Here is a 25,446-nt window from a genome sequence, read left to right on the forward strand (position 1 = left end):
AAATAATGAGGAGATCCCTGGAGCAGTGGGGCTATCTTAAAATAATCATTACAGAAAAGTACATTTGCAATTTTAAGTGGCATGAAAAAAAAACTTATAACCCAAATTTTAATCTTTTATTGACCAATATTACCCATTCAGCCCTGCCCCAAACTCCACCACTTGTGACCCTAATGGGGGGCAATGTTCTGTGCTGGGGCTGTGGCCCCACACATTCCCTAGTCCTCCCAGCAGGACATTCCCAGTCCCACAGTATCCTCCTTTTTGGGGCTACATAAGGAAAGAAGTGGGGCAGGAGTGTCCCACAGCAGGCAAGATCAATACTGTGAAAATAAGCCCTGCCCCAGAGCGCGGAGAACACCCTCCCTGCCCCATGCTGAAAATACTCAAAGAGGAGATAACTCATTCCATCAGACTGAAGCTGCCTCAGGAGAGCCACAGGTGCCTCCCCAGCCTCAGCACATGTGTGGTCTGTGCCCTTTGGATTTCTGAGACACCCACATAAGGCTGGGATTGGTGACACAGGTGTCCCAAGACATCCACATCCCTGGAATAACACCAGACTTTACCCATCATCACTCCCTCGAGGTGTGATTCATCCATGTGGGAGGACTGCTTACCCCTGCCAGGAGAGATGACAAGTTCCTGAACAAGCTTCTCAACAACTCAGTTCCTGGAGCCCTGCTCCTCCCTGGGAGCAGAGGAGGCACTGCAGCCTTCACCAGGGATTGGGGATGATGAGCAGCATGCTTGGCAGTTTCTCTCCAAGCAAGAGAGCTCAGCTGATGGTGATCCAGCTGGACACAAGAGTGCATTAAAGGAGAGGAGCCTCCCCCTTAACAAGGACAATGGCCTGGCTCCTCTGGCACCTCCAGAGAGGGAAAAATCCCCTCTCCAGCCAGGCTGCATAAATTACTGCCTGGGTATGCCTGACCTTTTTTACTATCTCTAAAGGAAGCCAATAGTACAACCTTGGCACTAGAGGCTTGACTCTTAGTTAGCTACTGTGAGGTGAACTAAATCTGGGACAGACTCTCCAAATGGCAAGCAGTTCATTATTCATGCACCAAGGTGATGCCAGGGTTGCAAAGCGTGACATTGACATAGCACAGAGCTGGACTGCTTCCAGGATACTATTTTATCTCATTTTGCTCCCGCTCACAGTGTTATTCTTCTGCCTTTCACCCACATCCTTCCTAGCAGAACCATTTAATCAAATGATTGGCAGAGTTTGGCTCCACAAGACATGATGAGAAGGTATCAGCTTTGCTGCTAAAAAGGATGCCCCCTCCTTCCCAGTCTCTCCTCCTGCATACTTGTTGGTGCTGCTGCCTTCTGTTGGCTCTAGCTCAGAGCAAAGCTCTGCCTGGATGCACTAACACGATGGAAACCAGCAATCAGGCAAAAGAGGAAAAAAAAACACAAATAACTTTCTTGTACATCATTAAACTGGCTCAGGGAATAATAGGGTGGGGGAAGAGGGAGGCACAGGGCAGGACACAGCTCCTCTCTCTCTGGGAACGAGCCTTCAGGTGAGCTCTGCTGCCTTGCTGTCACCAGCCCAAACTGCCCAGCCAGCCGGCCCCTAATTAGCAGCCTGGCTGATCACTGTGTCGTTAATAGGTCTGGCAAGGAAGAAGGCCAAGAGCAGCAATGTCCCCGGCCAGGAGTCTGTCACTGGGGAAGCTGAGGCACACAGCCCTGTTCCTGCCTTGCACACAAGCTCCTGAAAAATTCCCAGCCAGCGCCCACAATCAATCTGCTCACAGCTCCTTCTGCACAGGAGTGTGTCATAAACCCTCAGACAAGAGGGATTCAAGCCTTGGCTCAAGGTGACTTGCGAAATTTTAAGAGGTCAGGAACTGAGTTCAGCTCCTTTGGGTCCAAAAGCAGCATCTTAGTGAAAAACATCTTTTCTCTTCAGAGGGCTATAGTGAACAACTCTGTTCATGTTTCATTCATTGTAGGCTTGGGCTTTCTTCAGGAAACATTAATAGATATGCGACTGATCTTACACAACCCAAAATTTTTCAGTAGATTTCTCATGTAATTATTTTCTTTTCCTTCATATTCTTTCCTCCCCTGCAATGTTTGTGAACACTTTTGTTTCTCCTCACTCGATTAATGATCCTTTTTACTTTTTGTGGGTTTTTTTATTTCTCCCTGCTGAACTTGAGGAGGTTTGTAGCTATATGCTACAACATTATTTGTTAACGGCAAGTTATCCCTCACCAATTACTTTGCTGGGATTTTACTACCTTGTCATTATTTTATCTCCAACAATCTGCTGCAGGTTTTGGCTGGAAAAAGAAACAAAACTATAGCTATGCCCTGGATCTTTAACTACAGAAATGCAGAGCTATTTCCAACCAACACACTGCCATTTCTTCCCACAGAATTTTACCTCCAGTCACCACACGAGGACATCACTGGGAGAGCATTAGAAGGCAAATTCCAGCCCTGGAGACTAAGATATGCTATTTTAGGTTGCATTATTTCGTGTAACGCTTGCCAAGGGCACTGAAAAAATGTCAACTTAATTATGAAAGACAGGTCATTGATACAACTCGTAACAAATAAATCAGTGAAGAGAGCATAGCATTCAGAAGAGCAGTATTTATCACTGCACAAAAACATGCCATTATTTAGTGCAATGACAACATGAATTTTGGAAGGCCACTGAGACCATCCCATCCTGGTCTTTCTATCACTCACTGTCTCTATCATTCCCTTCTACTATTCCCCCTTCCCTCTCATGCAAGGGTACCCAATTTTGCACCAGCATCCATTCTGCAGAACTGTCTTTTGGGATGTACTGACCTGTGTGCTTATCCTCACCACTTCTGAAGGTTCAAACACAGGGAGAAACTTTACCACAGCAGAAGTTTGGACTTAATTAATGAAGTCCCATCTGTTGTCCTGTGTCTTATTGTTAGGAGAGCAGCCCATTTCCTGGGTGGCCTGAGGCTAAACCCAATTCCAAAGCCTGCTCCCAGCTCCAAGAAACCATCTAATCCCTCATCTATGTTCTCCTGTCTCTTCTTACATCCATTTTCCCCTCTAGGACCTCCAACCCACTTCAGATGCCTTCATCAAACTCCCACTTAGAGGCCTATCAACCATAACAAGAAGCAAAGACATGACCTTCAACAGAAATCTCATAGAAAGGTGCTAAATATTGTGAATGTCCCTCAGTGAAAGCAAAAGATGAAAACAATGAAAATTCTCTGCTTTCAGCACTCAAATTGTACAGAGCAGCCAGCCTTCAGTGTGCTTCAGTGCTAAAATTGCCCTTCTCTGCTCACTGAACTGCTGGGGGCTGTTGGCTCCATCTTGTAAAATTGCCTTAATCCCACTTCCACTGAAGTCCCCTGCCCCAAACACAGCTGAGCTGCTTCTCCAAATTCTTCTGGCAATTAGGCTGTAAACACTTCAGTCAAGGGAGGAATTCCCTTTGAATTTATCTAGTCAATGATAATTTCCATCTTCAAAAGAGGAAAACATTGTAAGTATATGGGCGTTTTCACACATAGAAGGAAGGGACAGAAAAGAAGCCCCAGTTGCCTCCTGCAAGAACTCCACATCCTAGATTCCTGGTCTGTCTTTCACATATTAAACACTTGATGTACAATGAATATACCCAAATCTAAAAGCAATTAATCCTGAGGGGCATAGCTTATGCTTTTCAAACAGCCTGCTATTTTTGGGTACCCCTGAGATGCAAGTGAGCAGAAGCCAGGTGCAGAGCAGGACAATTGAGACTTGAGCACACTGCAATAAATCCCTGCTCACAGAGCCTCCCGGGCTGTGCTCAGTGTAGCTGTGGCAGAGAGGAAACCCCCAGAAGGTGATTGTGACGCTGCCTGTCACGGCATCAGGTACAGGATAATGGGGGGGAAAGGCAACTTTTTGTCTACATTTCAGATAGGGTATATACCTGAAAGCTGCAGCCTGATGACATGACACTGTCTTCTTTTACACACATGAAGCTGCTCCTGCTTTTGACCAGAGAGGAAACAAGTATCTTCAATGAAGATTTTGTTACTGTTTTCAAAGGTCTGCAAGCAAACCCTTTCTGCAGTGCTTGAGATACCATTTAAGTTTCTCAGAAAAACTTGTCCTAGCTGGGACAGAAATAATGTAAGAAGCCAGTTCTTCTGCTGAAAGCTTTGGGGTTAATTGAAAATGCTGGTTGTCCTACAGTCACTGAGCCATGGATGTCAAAGCCCAGATCTGCAGCCTTCTTGTGCAGAAGGTGGTTTTATGAAAGAGTTTAATATTGAAATCTATAATTACATGCTTATTTAGGATCAAATTACTGAAGGCTGAGCCTCCTTTTGAAGGGTGGAGGCTTCTCCTTAAAAGAGATAACCATGTGTTTCCCTACACGTTTGATGTTGAAAACCATTCCAAAAAAATTCCAGGCAAAACTGAAAGTACAGTGCTATGAAATTGCCCTCAAATAAGAATTTATACAGCTGCATATTTATTCTGATCATTTTGCTTCCTGAAATTCACACTTGTTCCCTGTCATATGAGATTTTCAGAATGTTCCCTGCAGATTTCACCAGTCTGGAAGCCTCACTTGCCTGCCGGGAGTTTTGAAAATCAAGAGGCAGAGGTGAATGAATTGCCTTTATGGTGTCTTTCTTTATTGCATTCTGCAGGTGCCTCTACATTAAATAAAACAAGGAGGCCAAAGCAAATGCAAACAAGTGAACAAAGAGGTCTACAAGTTCTGCAGGGTTTGGAAAACTCATTTTAAAGTCTAAGTTTTTTCTATTTCGTGCCAAGCTGGAATTATGGCTCTTTGCACCATTGTGTCACGTTCAAATGTGTGAGCTGTGTAAGAGAGGGGCTGGTTGCTCAGTACTGCCAAGAGCCCCGTGCAGCACTGGAGGCCCCTGAGGAGGCAGTTCCGTTTCCCCAGCAGTGCTCAGAGTGACAGCAGCAGGGCTCTTTCTGCATGGCTGCAACCACTACTCTGCTGTACCCACCACGAGCTCAGGGCTGAGCCGGCACCGCTGCCACAGCAGCCAGGCAGGGTGGGCTAGGAGCCAAGTTACCAAAACAGAGAGAAAGCTGACTCAGTTCCCTCCAGCACAAGGACACGGGCTGGCACAGAGGTGACACAGACAGTCAGAGCTGGCTTTGTGCCTGGCAGCACCAGGCCCTTGGCAGGATGGCTTCATGACCCTCCAGAGCAAGGAGCTCCCACGGGTGCTGCCTGGGCTCCATACTCCACCTTAGGCATGTTATCAGTCCACTAGCTTCAGATATTTGAGGTTGGTTGTCTTTTAATGACATCTCTCACCAAATTCAGAAACTGCTGAAGAACTCAGAGAGGTACAATGTACAGCTCAATGGCTCAGGTGTGCTCCAAAGGAAAAAAGGGGCACATTCACACAGAGTGAAAAGTTTAAACCAGGACATATTTATGTAAAGGTATCCCCAAACACACAAAGATTCTCATGGGGATAGATCCCTCCTTTCTGTTCCCTGGCCGAGTGTTTGACTACAAAACCCAGCCATGGTTTTTGTAGATCAAGCTGGGTGACCACATCTTGATGCCCACAGAGATGTTCCCCTACAAAGGTGGAAATCCCTGAATTCAAACCTTTCCCATCTGGTCTCCAGCTGCAGCTCCACACACACGAGCTCTGTGGCAGCCTTAAAACAGATGTAGCTCTGCTGCTGCCAAACAGGAAAATCTTCCCTTCACTGCTCACCCACTTCTCAGTGACAGCTGAGAACTTTTTTAAGGCATAAATTGTACCTTATGTGATGAACTTAAGGCATTTTAAATATATGGACAGAATCCAGTAGCAAGAACTGATCAGAGATAAGACACTAAAATGAACCATTTCCTTTCATAGTTACTTTTTTCTTACCTGCAATTATCCCATATAGGCAAATACACTCTTCTGATGTGGCTCCATCCCGCTGGCTCAGGAGCTGCATGGAAACAGTGCAATATGCATGACTGCTTTTTAAAACTACTCTCCATAAAAATAATTCCTGTGTGCTTAACTATTTCTCTTTGTTCCTTGGGTAGGCTGATAGCTCTTACTGAGTGTTAACATCCATAATGCTGATAATGAGCTTGTCTAAATATATGGTAATAGCTGTAGTAGTACCAGCAATGCCATCAGTAGCAATTCATTGTTTGCAAGAAAATTTAAGGCAACTGTGGCACATCCCTGCTTGGAACAAACATGGCAATCAGCACTTTTCACTTAGATCAGTGTAGAAAATAGATGTTGAAATGTGCTCTCATGTTGCTTCGCTTTTCTGGCTCAAACAAAACTGTAGTTCATGTCTCTTAAAATTCAACTGTCGAGGATCATAAATTCTTTCCAAATGTAGGATTTTTGCTTTGCTTTCTTAAATAGTAATTTCAGTTGATTTCCACCTTGGCCACCACAAATCTTGATCTTTCTTATATTGGCATAAGCCCCAGTCAAAAACGAGACATTCCTATACTCTGTGAGAATAAAAAGGAATAGTCCCCAACTCTCAGGATTTTGTGAAGGAAATGCATTTATGCCCTTTTATTCAGAAATATCAGAACTGTTACCTGGTCACTGCCTCAAGCCCCAGAACCAGCAGCAGGTGACTCAGGACAGGCTTTAGCTCAACCAGCAGATTCACAGCTGGGAAAATGGGTTTCACACACAGACTAATCAAATTCCCATGAAAGTCAGTCTCTAACCATGAATCAGGAGCGGGCACCTTGATCCAGATCCAGACTTTGGGAAGGATAAATAACAGCTTCTCTAACTTGACAAGTTCATAAATGTAAGGCCTAGTGAGCAGAGATGCTGAAAACCAAAATCTGTGTACTGCAGGAAATTAAATGATGAAAGTTTGCTTTTTCTTGGTAAAAATAAAAAAATCTGATTTTCATTAAATTAAATAGTAAAATAATTTGTAGGTAATTATTTTGACATTCATCACAGCTAAAGAAGAAGGCACAATTCATTATTTTAGTCTCAAAATGCCCTAATAACAGACCATAGAAAGCATCAGTGTGGAAAGTGTTTATATGCAATGTTTTAATTCAAATTAATTGCTATTTTGGACTGAAGAGACATGTTTTATTAATTTACTCCTCACATCACAAAAACCTACAACTATTTTTTCATTAAATGCTGATAAAATGTTAGAGGCCAGCTTACATCATAGATCAATTAGGTGTTTCTACAAAAATTATATTTAAGGTAGCAATCTTGTTCAATGACATAACTTACTTGCAGTTGGATTAAGAAAGAAATAAAAAATTGCAGAAAAAGGGATTTTTGGTGGAGTTTTGCCTACAAGTCCCCCCTTTCTATTAATTAGAACAACTTTTTAATAGTTCTAAAAACAGTTATTTTAAAAAAATTTCTAAATCAAAACATGAAATGGATTTTGGGAGTGCATACAGCACCCAGGTGCAGGGTCCTCAGCAGTGGAAGGACATGGAGCTGTGGGAGTGAGTCCAGAGGAGGCCACGGAGCTGCTTCAAGCCTTGGAGCCCCTCTGCTCTGGAGCCAGGCTGGGAGAGCTGGGGGTGCTCCCCTGGAGAGGAGAAGCTCCAGGGAGAGCTCAGAGCCTAAAGGGGCTCCAGGAGAGCTGGAGAGGGACTGGGGACAAGGGATGGAGGGACAGGACACAGGGAATGGCTCCCACTGCCAGAGGGCAGGGATGGATGGGATATTGAGAATTAGGAATTGCTCCCTGGGAGGGTGGGCAGGCCCTGGCACAGGGTGCCCCTGGATCCCTGGCAGTGCCCAAAGCCAGGTTGAACACTGGGGCATGGAGCACCCTGGGATCGTGGAAGGTGTCCCTGCCCATGGCAGGGGGTGGGACTAGATGGGTTTTAAGGTCCCTTTCCACCCAAACCAGTTTGGGATTCTGGGATTCTATGCTATGGCCGAACAAGGCCATCTGGGAAAAAAACAAAACAAAAAACAAACAAGCAAACAACAAAAAAAAGGAATCCCTTGCAAGACGTAGTCCCCATAGTCCCCAGCTTCCCTTACCCAAGCATGAATGAGGGTAAAAGGCTTGTGTTATGGGGGTGCATATATACTCTTAACCCAAAAGTTATGAGACTTTTAACACAATCAATTACATTATCCCATCAAGCTTTTTATGGTATACTCATTTCAGGTCGGAATTTTGTCTCTGCAACCAGAACTTAATTCCTACTGCTGAGCCAAATTCCAATTACTTCTGGAAGTACAGAAATAGCAGTAAAGCTGGCTAGGAAATAAATCTCATGAAATCTTTGTTCTTCTTTTCTTCCATTTCCCTAAGAAACATCAATGAGGAATTTTAAACTGAGCATACTTGGTCTCCTGCACATGTTCAGTGCCATGCTTCCCATGCATTCCTGGGCAGTGCTCACCTCAACACTTTCATTTGTAGCTAACTAAAGGTTTACTGGGAATCTAAGGAAGGAATAATTATTCTTGTAAAAACAGCTAGATTTTAGTGAAAAGCGAATTTCACCACAAACAGTGCAGATGAAAGGATCACCCTGTATCCAGAAAAAAAAACCCAACCACATTTCACTCTGTTAAAGAAAACAGAGGGAGGGGAGCCACATGCTGGCAAGTGCACAAACTGGGGTGATTTATTGCAGAGAGGTAGTCAGGAAACACCAAACACCAAATATGGTTGCAAGGCACAGCTAAACTCAATGATTTCCAAGAAACTTTACCAAACTTGATAATCTGCATCATGTAGAGAAGCAGGGAGATATTTCTGTGAAGCATACAGGGATACTACCAGTCCCTGTGTTGAAGAATCTGTATGGCCAAACAAACTACAGCTTGATCTTTATGGCAAAGGAAAATACAAGCAAATTCCAATTTAGATAAAAGCTGTAGAAAATGGTGAAATCAGATTTGTATAAGCACACAGATGATATTTTATATACATGTAGCCTGGCTTAGACACACATCTCTCTTTGTACACACAGACTTCATTCCACAAATTAACTTTTCTTGGATTTCTCATAGTGTAGATCTTGTCTTTCATTGTGACAACAGACATCTAGGCAAAATGATGTGTCAGGAGTTTGTTTCCTGGCTATGGAAATGAAGCCATGAAACATCACACTTTCATATGAAGCCTTAGTTGTTTGCAAGTTCTGAACTGCAACACCCAAGGTATGTCCCCAGTATGAGGAACAGCAACAGCTTCTGTAGAGTTTTGTGCTTTCCCAAACAACCTTTCAAGATTAGCTTTTTCAAGCCATCAGTCCTTTCTTCACTATTGTCTTTTCTAGCTCCCATTCCTGCAGGTTTTCCATGGACTGTGGCTCCCTCCTGCCCCAGGGGTCCCATGACAGCTCATCTTTCTTCATTAACTGCACAACTGCCAGTGTAATTCCCATAAGGAACTGAGCATAATCTATGCAGTTATGATTTAATTCTGTCTTACTACACTTCTTGACATTACAGGAGTCCCTCAGGTTGATTTGTGAGAGCAGAACCAAGCCAACCACTGTGTGCACAAAAGTATTTGTTTCGTAGGATTCTCCAGGATTGCTGAATCCCAGCTGTGCTTGCCAGTCTCAAACAAAATACCATGCTGAATTATTGTGTCACAAGAGGAGCTGGTGAATCACAAGCACATCCCACAGGCACGAAGGAGACAGCTCCTCTGTGGGGCTCCCACACCAGCCACTAGCATGGATCTGCTCCAAACCCCTGTCCTGGTCCCAGCAAACACAATTCTCCCAATAATGTACCAAACCTTCCATCCTTGCTATCTTCCAGAGACATCTGGATGTGCCCAGATCAGGAAGAGGCTACAGAAGAAATTTGAACTTTTGAGAGACTTTCATTTGGCATTAAATTGAGGTGAAAGATTGAAGGGGTTCCTAGTCATTTCAGTGGTGCTAAGGAACACTGGAGGATTTGAGGGTTGGAGGTTGGTCTTGTATGGAACTGTCTGATAATCTGTGAATTCTTAGAGCTTTCTGGGAAAGGAAGTACAACTCAGAGCATCTACACAGGAAGATTCCTTTGCATTCCACTCCCAGCATTTCAGACTTTAGAAATTACTGGAATTAGTGATGTGGGCCTCTTCCTTCTGGAGCAATGGAAACCAGTTACAATAATGCATTTACTAATTCCCAACATGGCATTGCTAATCCTGTTCAGTTCTACTGGCAGAACTGCAGTAAATTAGTGTAACAATATAGTATATGGTGTTTTATTTACCATTAAAAAAAAAAAAAGGTTAAAAACAACCAATCAATTCTATAAACCATTTCATTACTGATTAATAGAGATCTTCTCTAATGTGACAGCATTTGATTAAGCATTAACCCTCTCTCTGGGGATACTCTAATGCCAGCTTGCAGGTAGCAGTATTTTTAATAATCTGACAAATTGTCTATGCAGCAACACTGATGAGATGTCAAAGATGGATTTATTTTGCATTCACTGTGCAAGTGCTGGAGTGAATGATAATTACTTAATGTAATAAGAGCTGGTTGTTTCTGTTAGTATTCTGATTTGCTCTTTGTATTGCAGGTACCCATTCTCATTTTTCAGTTCCCTATAACAGTGGTCAGTAAATGAAACAGTAGAGGCATTCCCACTTTCCTCCTCTTTGAATTGTCCCCTAAACAAGGGACATCAAGGAAGCTATAGAACATGCCACTGAAACCCCACTAGTTATGGAAAAATAAATTTAAAAAACCATAAGCGAAGATTTTTAAAAAATTAAAAAGGCAAAATCACAGAATCACAGAATAAGCTAGGTTGGAAAAGATCTTTGAGATCATCAAGTCAACCTATAACCTAACATATTTTTATCACCTAAACCATGGCACTAAACGCGTCATCAATTGTTTTTTTAAATACATCCAGGAACAGGGACACCACCACCTCTCTGGGCAGACGATTCCAGTGCCAAACCACACTTTCTGTGAAGGATTCTTTTCTAGTATCTAGCCTAAACTTCCCCTGGTGCAGCTTAAAACTGTGTCCTCTTGTTCTGTCAGTGCTGCCTGGAGAAAGAGACCAAGCCCACCTGGGCACAGCCACCTTTCAGGGAGTTGTAGAGAGTGACAAGGTCACCTCTGAGTCCCCTTTTCTCCAGGCTGAGCACCCCCAGCTCCCTCAGCCGTTCCTCACAGGGTTTGTGTTCCCAGCCCCTCTCCAGCCTCGGTGCCTCCTCTGGACGCGCTCCAGCGTCTCAACGTCCTTCCCAAACTGAGAACCCAGAGCTGGACACAGCACTCGAGGTGTGCCCTCACCAGGGCTGAGTGCAGGGGCAGAATGAGCTCCCTGCTCCTGCTGGCCACACCATTCCTGATCCAGGCCAGGAGCCACTGGCCTTCCTGGCCACCAGGGCACACTGCTGGCCCATGTTCAGCCGGCTGTGGACCAGTGCCCCCAGGTCCCTTTCTGCCTGGGCACTGTCCAGCCACACCGTCCCCAGCCTGCAGCCCTGTTATTGTTCCCATTGGTATTGCAAAACCTAAAGAGCTGACCTAAATTTTGAGAAGTTGTGCAACTGTTGTTCATGCAAGGAGTAGGAAAAGATTGTCACCAATTGAAAAAAGAAAATCTTCTCACATATTTTAATGCCTTAGTGTGGATCTGAAACTTTGTGTGCTCTATGAGTTTTGTTTTGGTGCAAAACCCCCTGTGGGTTGGTCTCAGTTGTCCATGACCTCAATCACCTTTCTGGATCTGCTCCCGTATTTTCTAGTCTAAAGTCACAGGCATTTCTGGTCTCTAGATGAGGGAACTGGACAGACCCAAACCAAAGAGTGTCACTCACATGCTCACAAAACTTACGATGCCACTGCTCAGCAATACGTGCCCAGCTGAAGACAGAAGGTTGCAGGGATTACAGCATGGAGCATGGAGTGGTGATCTAATGGGCTGGGGTATAACACTGGCCAAGAAACAGCACTGGATCAGCTCAAAAAGCCATAGCCAGGGAGAGTAAGGCCATCCAGAATGACAGTGACAGTTCCACAGCACGGATTCTGGCTGCACACGAGCTTCACTGAACTAGCAGACCTGCTTACCTTTCTTGGGGAAGAACATCTTTGCTGCAGAAGACTTTCTGAGCCCCTCTCTTGTCCCAGGAAAAAGAACAGAATGAATGAAAATCAGGTAAGAATGCTCATCACAATGTCTAGATCAAAGGCAGGTGGTGTCCCATATTTGAGGCTGTCAATGAAGCAGATGCTATCCTGGAGCAGTCACAGTAAGGAAACAGGGACAGGTCTCTGCACAGGAAGTACATCCCAGCTGCCTTTCAGCTCACTGGCCCAGGAGACTTGCTCTGAATTCAGAAGGTGACCAGTCACACTGAAACAGGGAAAATCTCAACTGCTGTCATCCCAACGTAACGCTCAGCTAACACTGAGTGTCACACTGCTTGAGTCATGAGCCAGGCTCATTTCCACACTGGACCACTGGGTCAGGATGGGGGCAATCTTACCCTAAGCCATTCAATGCATTAGTGCAGTCTCCATAAATCCAGGATGAAACACCAGAAAATGCTCAGAACATGCCACAGACACTCAGAAATAGCCTAAATATCTTGCCTTCAGCTTAGCTAACTTGATCAAAACTGAGGAAGCTTCTGCCAAGGAGTAAGCCCCAGTAACTGAACAAGATTCTGCTGCAAATCAACTAATCTAAGTAGTTTTGTACTTGGCTTCATAGTCTGAGGACCAAAAAGATGTCTTGGGGGAACCCAACAAAAACTTTTTGACTACCCCAGCCAGCTGGCTGGTCCAGCAGTTTCCAAACTAGCAAGGAGCTGGCTGGGATCTGCCAGGCCAGCTTTTTCTTTTGCCATGGGCTGGACTAGAGCAGCCTCCAGCGCAGGAAGCTCTGTCTGCCCAGCCTACACAGGCTCCACTGCACCTTCCATCACAAAGGCACCAATCTCTGGCAAACACAATATTCCTGGTGGGCATGGTCCTTTCCACAGTAATGGAAGCCCTGGCAACAGCAGGTCAAGATTAGGTATGGCCACTGTAAGAAGCATAGGTTTGAAAGGTTGATTTCGTTGAAGGAACTAGAGCATGAGAATACTGCAACAGTCCAGCACAGGAAATATGAGGGACTGATGTCTGTGCTGTGCCACTTCATGAATCCTGACCAGCATGAGGAAGAGAAGGAGAAGAGACAACACCTTAAGGTGCTCTCCTGTCCCATGTAGGTGCATTCCCCCTGCCAAGAAGTACCCATGGAGTCACACTGAGAAATTCAGTGTAGGCAGAAGCTATTGCTAAGGAAAGGAGTTTATTTCCTCACAGCTCTAACATACAAGAAGCTCACAGAAGAGACTCAAACAGCCCAGAATAGACTTGGATGTCTTCCATCTAATACAAAGTTTCTGAATAATTTGTTGTAAGACAAAATAATTTCATAGCCTCCAGTGCTGCATCAAGCCTTTGCAAATCGGAATCAGCAGCTGAGGGAAATTGTTATCAGAACAGAAGTAGCACATACCTATTTATCAGAAAAGGTTTCATGTAAGAACATTTTCTCCTATATCACAGATTTCCAAATAAGTGTCTTTTAAAAATTTATTTATATGAGCAGGAGTTAATATTTTTTTATTACAAAAACAATTGTTGATGCTGATAAAGTCAGATTAATTCAAAGGTGGCTTCATAAATAATCACCATCAACAGTTTGAATAATTTCACTGGATAAAAACCTCATCCTTCATAAATTCCTAGTATTTAATTAAGATGCAAGTGGTAGGAAAAGTCCAATGTCCATTGGTTGTGGTACTGTGCAAACAATGCAAGAGAATGGACTGGTCTTTAAAAGAAAAATTAAGACAGAATATATTTCAAAACTAAAAAACCTCTGGAATTTGGAGAAAAGTAATTTAAGGAACACCTGGAATGCCTCTGGGGTAGGGCAAAGCCATGGCCCTACCAGAGAGATTTCTAACATCTGCAATGCATGTGCTAGTGTAAATTATTATAGAAAAATTAAAAATATCACTTCTACCTGGTAAGAGGTAGAAGAATATACTCCCACTGGGAAATTTCTTGCCCTGAAAAAGGAATTTGGTCATGCAAACTATTAGCAAACCAGGAAGGAAAGCACAGCACCTTTCCCAGTCAGTTTGTTGACATACAGGTTTGCTGAGGAAACTAACATAAAGAATTTCCATTGGAGAGAATATCCATCGTTGTAACCCATCACTTGTGGCAATCCAAAAAATAAAGAAGACCAAACTTCCATGTGCAGTATAATTTAAAAAAAGAGCAGTAAAGGCAAAAGTAAGGGGTCATTTATTAATATAATTGTCTAAAAAGTTATTTCCAGGTATAAAATGCTAGGCTGTGAATTTTGAAATGTTTACTTTCAGAAGTAATTTTCACTCTTAACACAACCTCTAGTGATATAAGAAAAAGATGGGAATATAGATATTGATCTGTTTTCTGGGGAGTTTTTTATAGAAGCTTCCAAGGAAAGGAAGCTTCTGTTCACTTCTGCTGAAGAACTTCACCACCAAGTTTTATACCTGCATAGATTGTGCAATGGGCATTTTAAAAGTTACCTGAGAATGTCTTTTAAATAGAAGAAACCAAACTGTTGTGCTTTGAACTCAGTTTAATTTCATAACCAGATAAGCAATAATTATCTGCCCATAAATAATGAAAGGTAGCAACAGTCTTAATGCTACTGGGAATAAACTTTTGGGAACATTCACACAGGAAGCAGTGAAAACCCATTTAAAGGTTTGCACAAAAATCAAAAGAAAATATTAAATTACTGCTAAGCTTCCATTCTGCCTAGACTTGTAAGGAACAGCTCTTTCCTTAGTAAAGAGTTAGCACTTAAAACAGCCAAAGAAAATATATTAAAATAAAATTGCCAAATCTGGTATGTTTTACCCTCTGTGCCTACCAACAAATGAAAAGTGTAACAATACTTAAATATAAACTTAGTAATTTTATGAGGTCTCTCAGTATCAAGATACATTAAGGAATCAAAGGAAGGTGGGGCATAATTTAGCTAAATACCTGGCAACCATCTGGCAGTGATTTTCTATTGCTAGTGATGTGATACCATCCACTGAGATCCCACTGAAGCTCCTTACAACACACTGAGGTGCTGAGGAACCCATGCCACAGCAGTGAATAGTTCCATGGTGTTTCCAGGGGACAAGGGTGCATTGAAGTAAAGAAGAGATTGTCTATATCATCTTAAAGAATGAAGGCCTGCAATCTTGGCATGCTGATACAGAAAACAAACTGCCTATCAAGTGTGGTATTATTAAATACAAAGAATGTTCTGAGTGTAGACAGTGATTAGGCTTAGAATTCCTGAAGGAGCCTTCCAACCGCCCAAGTTAATCAAATTATTAGCTTCATTGACAAATGATTCTAATCAGAAATAGCATTTCTTAAAAAGCCAAAAAAATGAGAAATTACAGAAGATAAAGATTTTCTGCGACCAACTAAAATTAGAAGTACTACAAAATGATATCCATAAATTAAGGCAACTTCACTTTAGTGACAGAACAGTAAATAAAGGATCTGCTTTACAGTGACCACGTGTGTCAACTCGCATTCACACTTCCTGTCTGCACATGCAGAACCATTTTTGGGGAGAGGCAAGGTCAAACACAGATAAATGCTCTCCGTGATGGGCCATGTATTATTGATCTCAAGGAAGTAGAGACAGACATCCTAAAGAACTAATTTCCTTTGTGTTCATATTTACAACAATTTGAATTTTAAGTAGGGTCTCGTTTATCAGGTTGTCTTACAGCAATGTTGCCAATTTATTTGCTGTGCTACTTAGGTAACAGTGTCACTGAGAATTTCAAACACGTTACATGGAGGCACCATTTTTTTCCTGGACAGGGTTTTTTGAATTTCCCTTCACCCTGAGAGATGGGGTGCTAAATGAGGTACAGAGGCTCTGCAATCTCTCACCCCACTCAAGAGCTGGGAGGCCAGAGGTTAGAGACAGCTCTGGCAGGCATAGCCAGCACCCAAGGAGCCAAGTTGTGGCAAAGAGTTGTATGAGACGTGACAGTGAAGTGGGGCTTCTTCCTCCTCCTTTCTCCTCTTTTGGCCCAGGAGCTGCATTTGCATTCACATGTGCAAATTTTCTCAGAATAGATGTATCAGATTGCAGCAGGGCCACAATGGTGTGACGTTTCTGCATCATTGGTACCTGTGGTATTTAATGCTGTGACAATGTCATCTGAAAAGGCACATTTCCCTGAAAGGAAACTCGATATGTTAAACAGAACCTTTTACTTGCCTGCAGCCTCAGCTGCTGCATTTGTTTAGTTTAACATCTCCATTGTACTGCCCGATAAAGAGGCAGAACAGGCCTCGCTTCCAAGGCTGAGCAGACAGCAGGTAAGTAGGATATTTTGGAAATATGTGATGACACCTAGAAAAATAGGGATATTTTATCAGCCAGTGCCTATCTAATTCAAGGACAGAGATCAATATCAAGCTACTGTTGCCTCATCCATCTTCTGACTAAGCTGTTTTACCATTGCATTCCGCCCTTCTCTTTTCCAGAAAGATTTTTTTAGTCCTTACACAATGAAGACTACACTTTGCACCAAGAGGTAAATTGATTAGCTTATTAATAATGAGATTATTGGTTTTTCTAACTTGGTTTAGTAGGATGAAAATACCCTTCCCTGTATGGCAATCCTGGCAGCCAAGTACCTCTGATCCTCTGAAGGGGAAAGGGATGCTTGCTGCAAACAGGACACAGCTGAAGTGCCTCAGGGCAAGCCCCTGTGCTGTGCTTTAGTAACTGAACAGAAGAATTCATTCCAGGAAAGCAACCACAGTCAGCTCCATTCGGCAGCAGTCGGTCCAGAGTGGCACCCTCGAACACCCAATCTGGTAAAAAGATTTCCACAGGCTGCAAATGAAAACTTACATGTTTCCATCACAGCCCAAGCTCAGCTCTTGCCATTCTGCACTACTGCAGAGAGTCTTTGGTGGAGATTTATTTCCTGCCCCACCCAGCAGATTGAGCAGCTTCTCCATTCTCATCTAACCCCTGTTTTCTGCCCATTATCCTCATGGAAGGGGTCAGGGAGGAGAGGGAGCAGCTGCTCTCCATTCAGTATATGCAGAAGGAGAAAGTAACATCTGTGGAGACAGCTGGATCAATACAAAACCTCCCTGAGAGCACAAGCAATAAGAGTAAAAGAGTTAATTCCCTTGGATTTTGATGCACTTTGGCTGGGACTTACACATACTGATAAGCAGAAGCATGGAGAAAACACTAAAAAACCTCGAGTAAAAGCAAAGAAAGGGAAGAAAGAAAACTCACTGCTAGTGCAAAGAGGCTGAAAATTCTGAACAAATCAGCCAATTTCTAAATTATTATGGTTGTTCTGCTCAGAGAGCATTACACTGCATCAAAGATATACAGGACTAGGTTATTGATTTCCTTTTCAAAGAAACAACAACACCTGAAACATTGAGTTTTTACTCCCAAAGAGTATTTTATATGTACATGTATATATATACTATATATATATACACACTTTATAGTAATACATATATAAATATATATAAACAGTACGTTATATATATAATACTTTACATGTGCATTACTGTACATATACTTTACGCATATAATACTTTACATATATATGTATAGATACACTTTATATTTATATATATATATATATATATATATATGTAAAAAGAAAACACATGCACATCATAGACATACACAGAGAGATTATATAGCAGGCTTGGAAACCCAGGACTGCAAAGGCAGAACTTGTGCACATTTAGGAAACCTTCATGGGATTTAATTTGATGCTTGCTCTGCTTGTCATGCTTCCAGAGGGACTCTGCATGCCCACTCAGTAGAAGACCAATCCTGTTTTTACATTTCACTTCCCTATAAACTGCTACATCAGTAGACAACAGCTATGCATCAGCAATGAAAAACCTCAAAATTAACCCTGTGTTGTGACATATAGTCCCTGAGTCTTCCCATCTTCTTCAGTGTGCTCCCAAAGCTTCCCATCAATGGCATCTCCTCTATCCTGTTTCCTACAGCCAGATTCTACAGGCTTCCTCAATTTTGCTGTCTCTTTCTCCATATGAAGAAGGGAAAGTATGCACTTCCAAACTTTAGCATTATGGACAAGCTATTCCTTGTTTGCCCTGAGTTATAACTAGCTTGTACAGATCCAAGCACATCAATTTTGTCTTAGTTGGTTACACATGAACCTCAATCAGTTCTCTCCTACTGAAGTTCAAGGTATTGCTCAGTCTATATTATAAACAAAAGTACCACAAATATTGTAAAAGTTGCTACAGGTATTAGTAATAATTCATTCTATTGTTTCTACCATTATATTACAAACAACTTTCCCATTGCTGTTTCTTCCTGAGAAAAGCTGACAAGTTGTTCTATTAATTGAAAACTTCATCTCTAGTTCATGCTTAGCCTGGAACTCTGCATTATTTATTGGATATTTAGCTCAAGTAATTGAGTGCAAAAAGTGCTTTACAGAACCTTACTGCCACATGTGAAAGATAAAAGTGAAATCCCCGTTGCTTTCAAGTGGAATTAACCACTATTCAAATAATTTATGTGAAAGGGTAACATTTGCAAGGTATAGTAAAATGTAATATATACAAAATTAGCAACCTGAAGATCAAGAAATGCTGTAAACTCAAATCAAATCACTGCAGAAACTGGAAATTAATTTCACAAAAATCTCACTCAGGAAGCAGTATTTTGGAATTTTGCCTTATTGCCAAGGAGTCACTATCACCTGCCTTTACCTTTAGCTGTTGCAGTTCTAGTTTACTCTGAAAGCAGCTATATTCCTGGAACACCAGCTATGGCTGCTACTCTTTCCTCACCTTCCTGCTTGCCTTCAGGGCAGACTCCCTGCAAAGTCCAGAGGCCTGGGAAAAGCCTTCTGGATAAAATACATCTCTTGACACTACATAGATGGGAATTGTAAATGCTTGTCTGGGAGATGAACAAAGTCTTTAAAGACAACAGAACAATTGGAGAAACCAAGCCTTGGGATCTCAATGTTTGTTTAAGATCAGCAAATGGCAGTAAGTAGTGTCAGCTGCATGGAAAAGAAGTGGAAGAGTATGTAAGGGTTACAGAGACTTTCTTCCAGCCCCCAAAAGAGAAGACTTAAGGATCTGATTCACAATCTACCTTGGGGCATATAGTGAAGAATGGGAAAGGGAAGGGAGAAAGCAGCAGAACCAGCTGAGAGCAAGCACAGAGGGCAACTCTACTGGACTTCCTCAGATCCCAGGTAAAGACATTAATCCTTCACTTATGGAAGATATTCCTAAAGATGCAAGATTGAGGCACTAGGCATAGAAGTAAGCAGCAAGCATAACTCTGAAAAAGTGGAGATCAGCTCTGGGAGAAACCTTCTGGAGGAAACCTTCCTGCCACAGAGGAATCTCAAGGACAGCAGAAGGGATTTATCCCAGACCCCATTCATTCACCTGCCAGGCTGCCAGTACACACACTTAAAGGAGGCAGTAGAACTCAAGCGGCGTGAGATTAAAGATCAAAGAGGCAAAATACAGTTCTCAAGATCCAAAAGGACCATTCCTGTAGCTTTTGGAAGTAGGTCTGCATGTGTTCTGCTGGGGTAATCATAGGATAGACATGGGGCAAACTGGCAACTGCCTAAATCTCCTCCTGATCCTGAAGGAGAAGTAGCTCTGGGAATCTACAGTTCTGCCAGCTGAGTCTGGAGAAGGCAGGGAGAAAAGGTAGCACCCAGTTGTAAAGCTGACTGCCTGACTGTCCCAGGAAAAATCCTCTTCCATACCCTGCAGCACAACATAAGCTGTTTGAGGGCTGTGACTGAAGGTATCTTCAGAGTTTCCTGAAGGACCAGAAGAGGACTGCAGGGAAGAGGACATGGGAAAAAAAACCCAAAAAAACCCGTATGGAAAAACAGGAGGGAACAGAAGGTGGTCCAGAATGGTCAACATTGTTTTGAAAATTCTAAAATAGAAATTTCAAGGTCCCAAACACTCTGAATTTCTTCAATCTTTTTGCAATATACCAAGAGAGAGCACACTGGCCTGGTCTGGCTGATTCATATCTTGCTTTATCACAATTTTGAAATTTTTAATCTCTGCCCCATAAGATAGGATAGAAAACATGCTCTCATTTAGGCACATGACATTTATCCAGTGAACTAATCATGGGGTCCAAGTATAATTTTCCAGTCACTCTTTTTAAATCCATGTCTAATTTTCCCAGTGCAACTTATTATTATCACTGACTCATGATAATGGAGCAGCTAGATGGTAGAGTGTGGTTAATTCCCTTTTACATCTTGTTGAGAAAATGGTATTTTCTTTCCTTGAGGCTTGACTTTTCCTTCTCTCACACCCACACATAGACACAGACAGGCTGGTCTGCAATGAAAGTGTCCTGTCTCTGTTCTGCAGGTGAACTATAAAATCCACAGTCCAAACCCACATGGAGCAACTTGCTAAATCCCACAGTTCCTAACTGGGCCATGCTCCCAGGTTTTGAAGCCAACAGGAACTTTCCTAAATGAAGCCAGATCTTTGCCCAAGTGCTTATTGATAATTCAGGGGAACAATCAGGTTATTGGAAGGCACTGCTCTTGCTGTGACAGCGAGCCTAGAAGCTGTGGGGCAGGGGCTGAGGTCCATGGGTAGCAGTCCCACTGTCTGGCTGTCGTGCTGGTTTCCTCACTGGTAATTCATGGCTGTCATCTGTTTCCTGGACTCATTTGCAGGCACCAGCTGTCAATGGTAGTTTTACATTTAGCCTTAGGAAACAAATGCATTTGGACAACAGATTTCTTACAGCTTTCTCTGGCATCCATCATAACACTTTTAGGGGATGAAAAATTATATCAAATTAGCCTCTCAGTATGCAATTCTTTCAAACATTTCACCTTGCAGGAACTTCCATCTTTTCCCTCGTTTTCTTTCATGCAATCAGAGAGATTCTCTACCCTTATAACCCCGTTTACCAGCATTTCACCTTAGGCTGACAGTTTTCAAATCAAATTCACGAGGCAAAGACTGACACTGGAACCAAATAACATATCTCAGAGCTGCTCACAGCTTTCCAAAATATCCAATTACCTTTCCTGTGTAACAATCCACAAAGGTTTATTTGGATATTCACTAGAGCTGCCAGGAAACTATTTCTCAGGAGCCACTGATGTTTATGGGTCTGCACCAGCTCACACACATAGACTGGATTCCCAAGTTCTTGTTAGAGCAGGGGGATGTCACTAAAGAAATGTGCAGCCCTCAAGGCCACAGCCATCTGAGAAATGTCCTGTTCTCAAATATTAAAGAGACCTCATGCAGGAAAGCTCCATGTCCCACTGATGTGCCCCCCAGGTGTTCTCAAAGTCAAGCTGATCTTACCTTTGGAGTGCCAGCATGGCTTAACAGCTTCATCTTGAACATACAACATGAACAAAAGCACCCCAAATCATAGCCAGCATAACCCGCTGATCACAGTGCAGCACCAGAGCCCTGCAGTGCTGAGTCAGTGCTCATCAGCCTGTCCTTGGAACATATTCCAACAGAAAATTAAAGATTTCACAGGAATCAGATGTCAGAGAACGTTTGTAAAACCAAACACTGCTTGCTACTGTTATTCCTGTGCATCTCACATTTTCTGCAGGGTGAGAAGCAGATCATCAGGAACAGGGCTTAATCCTTCCAGCTGGATTTTCTGACACATTCCAGACGCAATTACAGCACTGATGACCCAGATGCTGATCCAGATAGATCAAAAGAATGCCCTGACTTTTTAAACCAAGCAAAGCAAACTCCACTTGCTCCAACTCTGTTCCAATACATCTGACAATATTAGGCCAATGCCCCAAATCCTAACATTTCCCTCAGACACCCATCTATCAACACACTGCCCATTGTTAGGAACATCCCTCCCATAGCTCAGACATTGCATAGTTCAGTGCTGAAGTCCTGAACTTGACCTGTCCAAGCTGCCACCTGGACTTGTTCTCTGAGAGAAAATGGTCCTTTCCTACATGAGATTAAATTAGGGGGCTTGGCTTCTTTCACTAGGTTTTAAATTAAGCTTTAAGCAGTGTAACACCTCCCCTTCTCTACCTATTTAGCAATCAGAGCACATAAAACAAAAGCAAGAGCTTTTTGAATCACTTTTACCTCCTGGAAAAGAAACTTTGGCCCTCCAGGTCTGAACTGTATTTTGCTGTGTTGGTTTGCAATGGCCATAAACTATGTAAATTCCAGTAAGAACTGCCATACTACAGAGGAGTGACACGAAGGAAGGCAGCCTCTTCCCCAGTTCCACCTGGGCATTAAGGATCATCCCTCAATGCTGCTCTGACAGGGCAGCCACACGATGCCCATGCAGCCCTGTATCTGCTAAGGATGAATTAAAATCCACACTGTGCACGTGAGGTGAGGCATGTGCCCACTGAGAGGCATTCCGATGACCCTGCTTTTTTCTTAAGTCTCTAAATGCTTTCTGTTGCTCTAAGCAGGCTACAATGTCCATGCTTTTAAATTAAGGAGAGATACTGAGAACAGCAAATTTTAAAATATGGAAAATCACTATCTGAGAAGAGATGCTGAAGGAACTACGGTTGCCTAGACTAAAGAACACCAAGGCAAGGTCTTATAGAAAATGCAGTTGGTGAACAGGAAAGAACAAACTTTTCTCTAGGTAGGACAAGAAGGATTTATTTTGAAGTGGGACAAGGGAAATTTTAGTCAGGTGTTAGGAAAATAAAACAAATTAACTGGATGGATAGTGAAACACTGGCAAAGACTAGTTAAAGACTCTTATTGGAGACAGAACAGCCACGACAAGCACCAGCTGTGGGTGGGGGAAGCTGCCTGTCTGCCTGGGCAGCTCAGCTTTTATGGTATTCATACTTGTCTTAGGAAAGGAGAAACTGATAAGAGGAGGCAAAAAAAAAGGTCATCAGAGCACATGCAGTGATAACTATGGGGTGGGGGGGGGGGGGGGGCGTTTACTATAGAGATGCAAACATGCTCAAAAATGTTCTAACTTAACTTTTCCATACTGGAATTTGGATGCAAATGACAGTTTGGTATTACATGCATGAGTACAGTTCCTCTATGCTTCCTCTGGGACCATTTTATCAGCTGTATTATCTTTGCCTTCTGGTTAAGCTGTGTAGTGAGTTAATGTTGGTAATTGAAAAATGAAAATACTGATAAAAGAAAAACCCAAATATAAACAGAAATGTATTGTCTAACCCTTTCTTTTCATTGTCTCATCTTTCAGTCTGCTGGGCAGTTGGGATTCTGCCCCCTGGTACCCTTCACTTGGACAAGGCTCCTCTTTGTTCTGTACTGCTCACTTGTGAGCAGAGGAGTTAACAGCAGACTCACAGTAAGATAAAAGATGGGCAGAAGAGCAGGTTGCTCACTACCACAAGAACTAGATACTTTTCTGAGGTATCTACATGTTTACAAATGCAAAGAACTGTTGATGTCCAATGGGTACTGAGCAGACTATATATCCTTCTCTGAATCTCTGAAGCTTAAATGCCTTTTTGAAATTTTATCCTACATGTTTAATTTTAATCCTATCCAAATATCTTTATTTAAGCATATTTTATGCTTTAATTCCATTGACTTAGTTTTCCCTGACCTCTGCAGAGAGGATTTAATGAAGCTCAGAACTAGTCTCTTCTGGTGATTATTCAAGGGTAGCACCTCAGAATACAATCACCCTCAGATCATAAGGGTTGCAGTAATGTATTTCAGCACTGTGTGTTAATTTAACTCAAGTGACTTTCACAAATGCAATTCCAAACTAACTGAAACATGGATTATTCCCTGTGCTTGCCTTCATCACTGATTAAGGGAAAACACACTGAATTTTATGTACAGAGCACACGTTCCTCATCCCTACATTTACTGCCAGTCATGCTAATCTCAATTACTTCCTCCTGAGGCAAGAATAACACATTGATTACTCCTGCTCAATTACATGAAAGTATGATGGGTGCTAGAACATCCCCAAATCTGAGCCAGCACTTAGTGATGCTGCCAGCAAGAAATTCTCCCAAGAGCCAGTTCCAAAGGGCCCCACGTGCCCAGCACTACCACCCCAGCATTTCTAGAACCCCAGGACTTGCTCCAAAGGCTCTCTGACTTATAAGGACTTGTACAGATGGAGCCTGACAACATCAGGACATCATTTTTTAGTGTAATTTAGCACTCCCAATGTAAGGAGTTTTTAATAAAATAGAAGAGAAGCCATTAACATCCATCTTCCTTTAGAAACATGACAGGAACATATGCCCTTCATTTCACATTCCTAAATTTTGAGAACTTATTTTCTTTTTCATAAAAGAAAACCAGACAGAATATTTTGATTATGCAGTGCTGTTCTCTGTGGACACTGGGATATATATCAGCCTGGCTACCTGCATTTTTGTCTCAGCATCACATCATCAAAGTTGTATTTCCAATTTGGAAAAAAAAAAAAAAAAAAAAATTGGAGCTTCCTAAATGCATAAAATCACACTTTGGTATCATGCTATGTTTAATTACTTTGAACTCCTGACTCCAAAGCCTATGATTCCAATGTGTCCTTAGGAGAAAAAGGTGGATTCAGACAAGTGTTAGAGGAAAACCTTGTGAAGTTTGGTGGGACAGAAGAAGGAAGCCTCTGATTTCTTGTCTGCTCCAGGCAGTTGCACTAGAGGGTCACTGTGGGCTCCTTCCAACTGCCACAAACTGTTATATTCTTATTCTAGCTCTGACTCTCAAATCACAGTGAGGGAAACAACATTTCACCTGGAAAGCTGACATTTTACTTCAAGCTTCTTTATAGGCCAGATGCCCTCACCACTTTCTGATGAAGAAAATTCAGAAAGAACTTGAAACCTTGGCTCAATTTGAACTTGGGGCAAAACAAACCCAGATTTGTAGCTGCTTTTTCATGGAAAATACTTTCCCTTTAATATTCCCTGAACTCATTTATGAAGTCTCATACAGTTTTGGCCTTTCTGTCAAAATTAGAGTGGTCAAGCGGTCCCAAAAGACCACAACTGCTAGCAATGTGGAGATCTGTGTTAATGAAGTCCAGGCCCCATCTGGAAATAAGTAGACGTCCTCCTTCTACAAAATTTCTAAATAACAAATTTTCCTATTATTCTAGGGTTAATTTCAGACAGCTGTTGCATAAGTACAGAAAGGAAAGTACAAGCATACCAAGTTAAAAAAAAAGAAAAAGAAAAATGAAAAAAATGGAGAAAGATGGGGTTTCAAGACTGGATAGTGAAGAAGAAAACTGCCAGGGAAAAGGAGAGACTCAGCCCAGCTCTGTCAGATGGCAGCAGCATTGAGGAGCCCCTTTGGCCCTGCTTCTCAGCTGAAATCCACTCTTTTCTGCTGACCTGAGCAACAAGCTGAAAGAAATATGA

At 42.4% G+C, this 25,446-nt stretch overlaps 1 long non-coding RNA gene across 3 annotated transcripts in view; it reads right to left on the reverse strand.

Annotated features, from left to right (window-relative positions):
* LOC144246565 (uncharacterized) overlaps positions 1–25,446 on the reverse strand; it is a 538,094-nt gene that overhangs the window by 305,121 nt on the left and 207,527 nt on the right. For all 3 annotated transcript variants that reach the window (XR_014956250.1, XR_014956249.1, XR_014956251.1), the window contains one exon: positions 5,892–5,955. This is a non-coding gene — a long non-coding RNA (uncharacterized LOC144246565). The remainder of the gene's footprint in view (positions 1–5,891; positions 5,956–25,446) is intronic.

Source organism: Lonchura striata, chromosome 6, assembly GCF_050655825.1.
Source record: "Lonchura striata isolate lonStrDom1 chromosome 6, ASM5065582v1, whole genome shotgun sequence".
Lineage (NCBI taxonomy): Eukaryota > Metazoa > Chordata > Aves > Passeriformes > Estrildidae > Lonchura > Lonchura striata.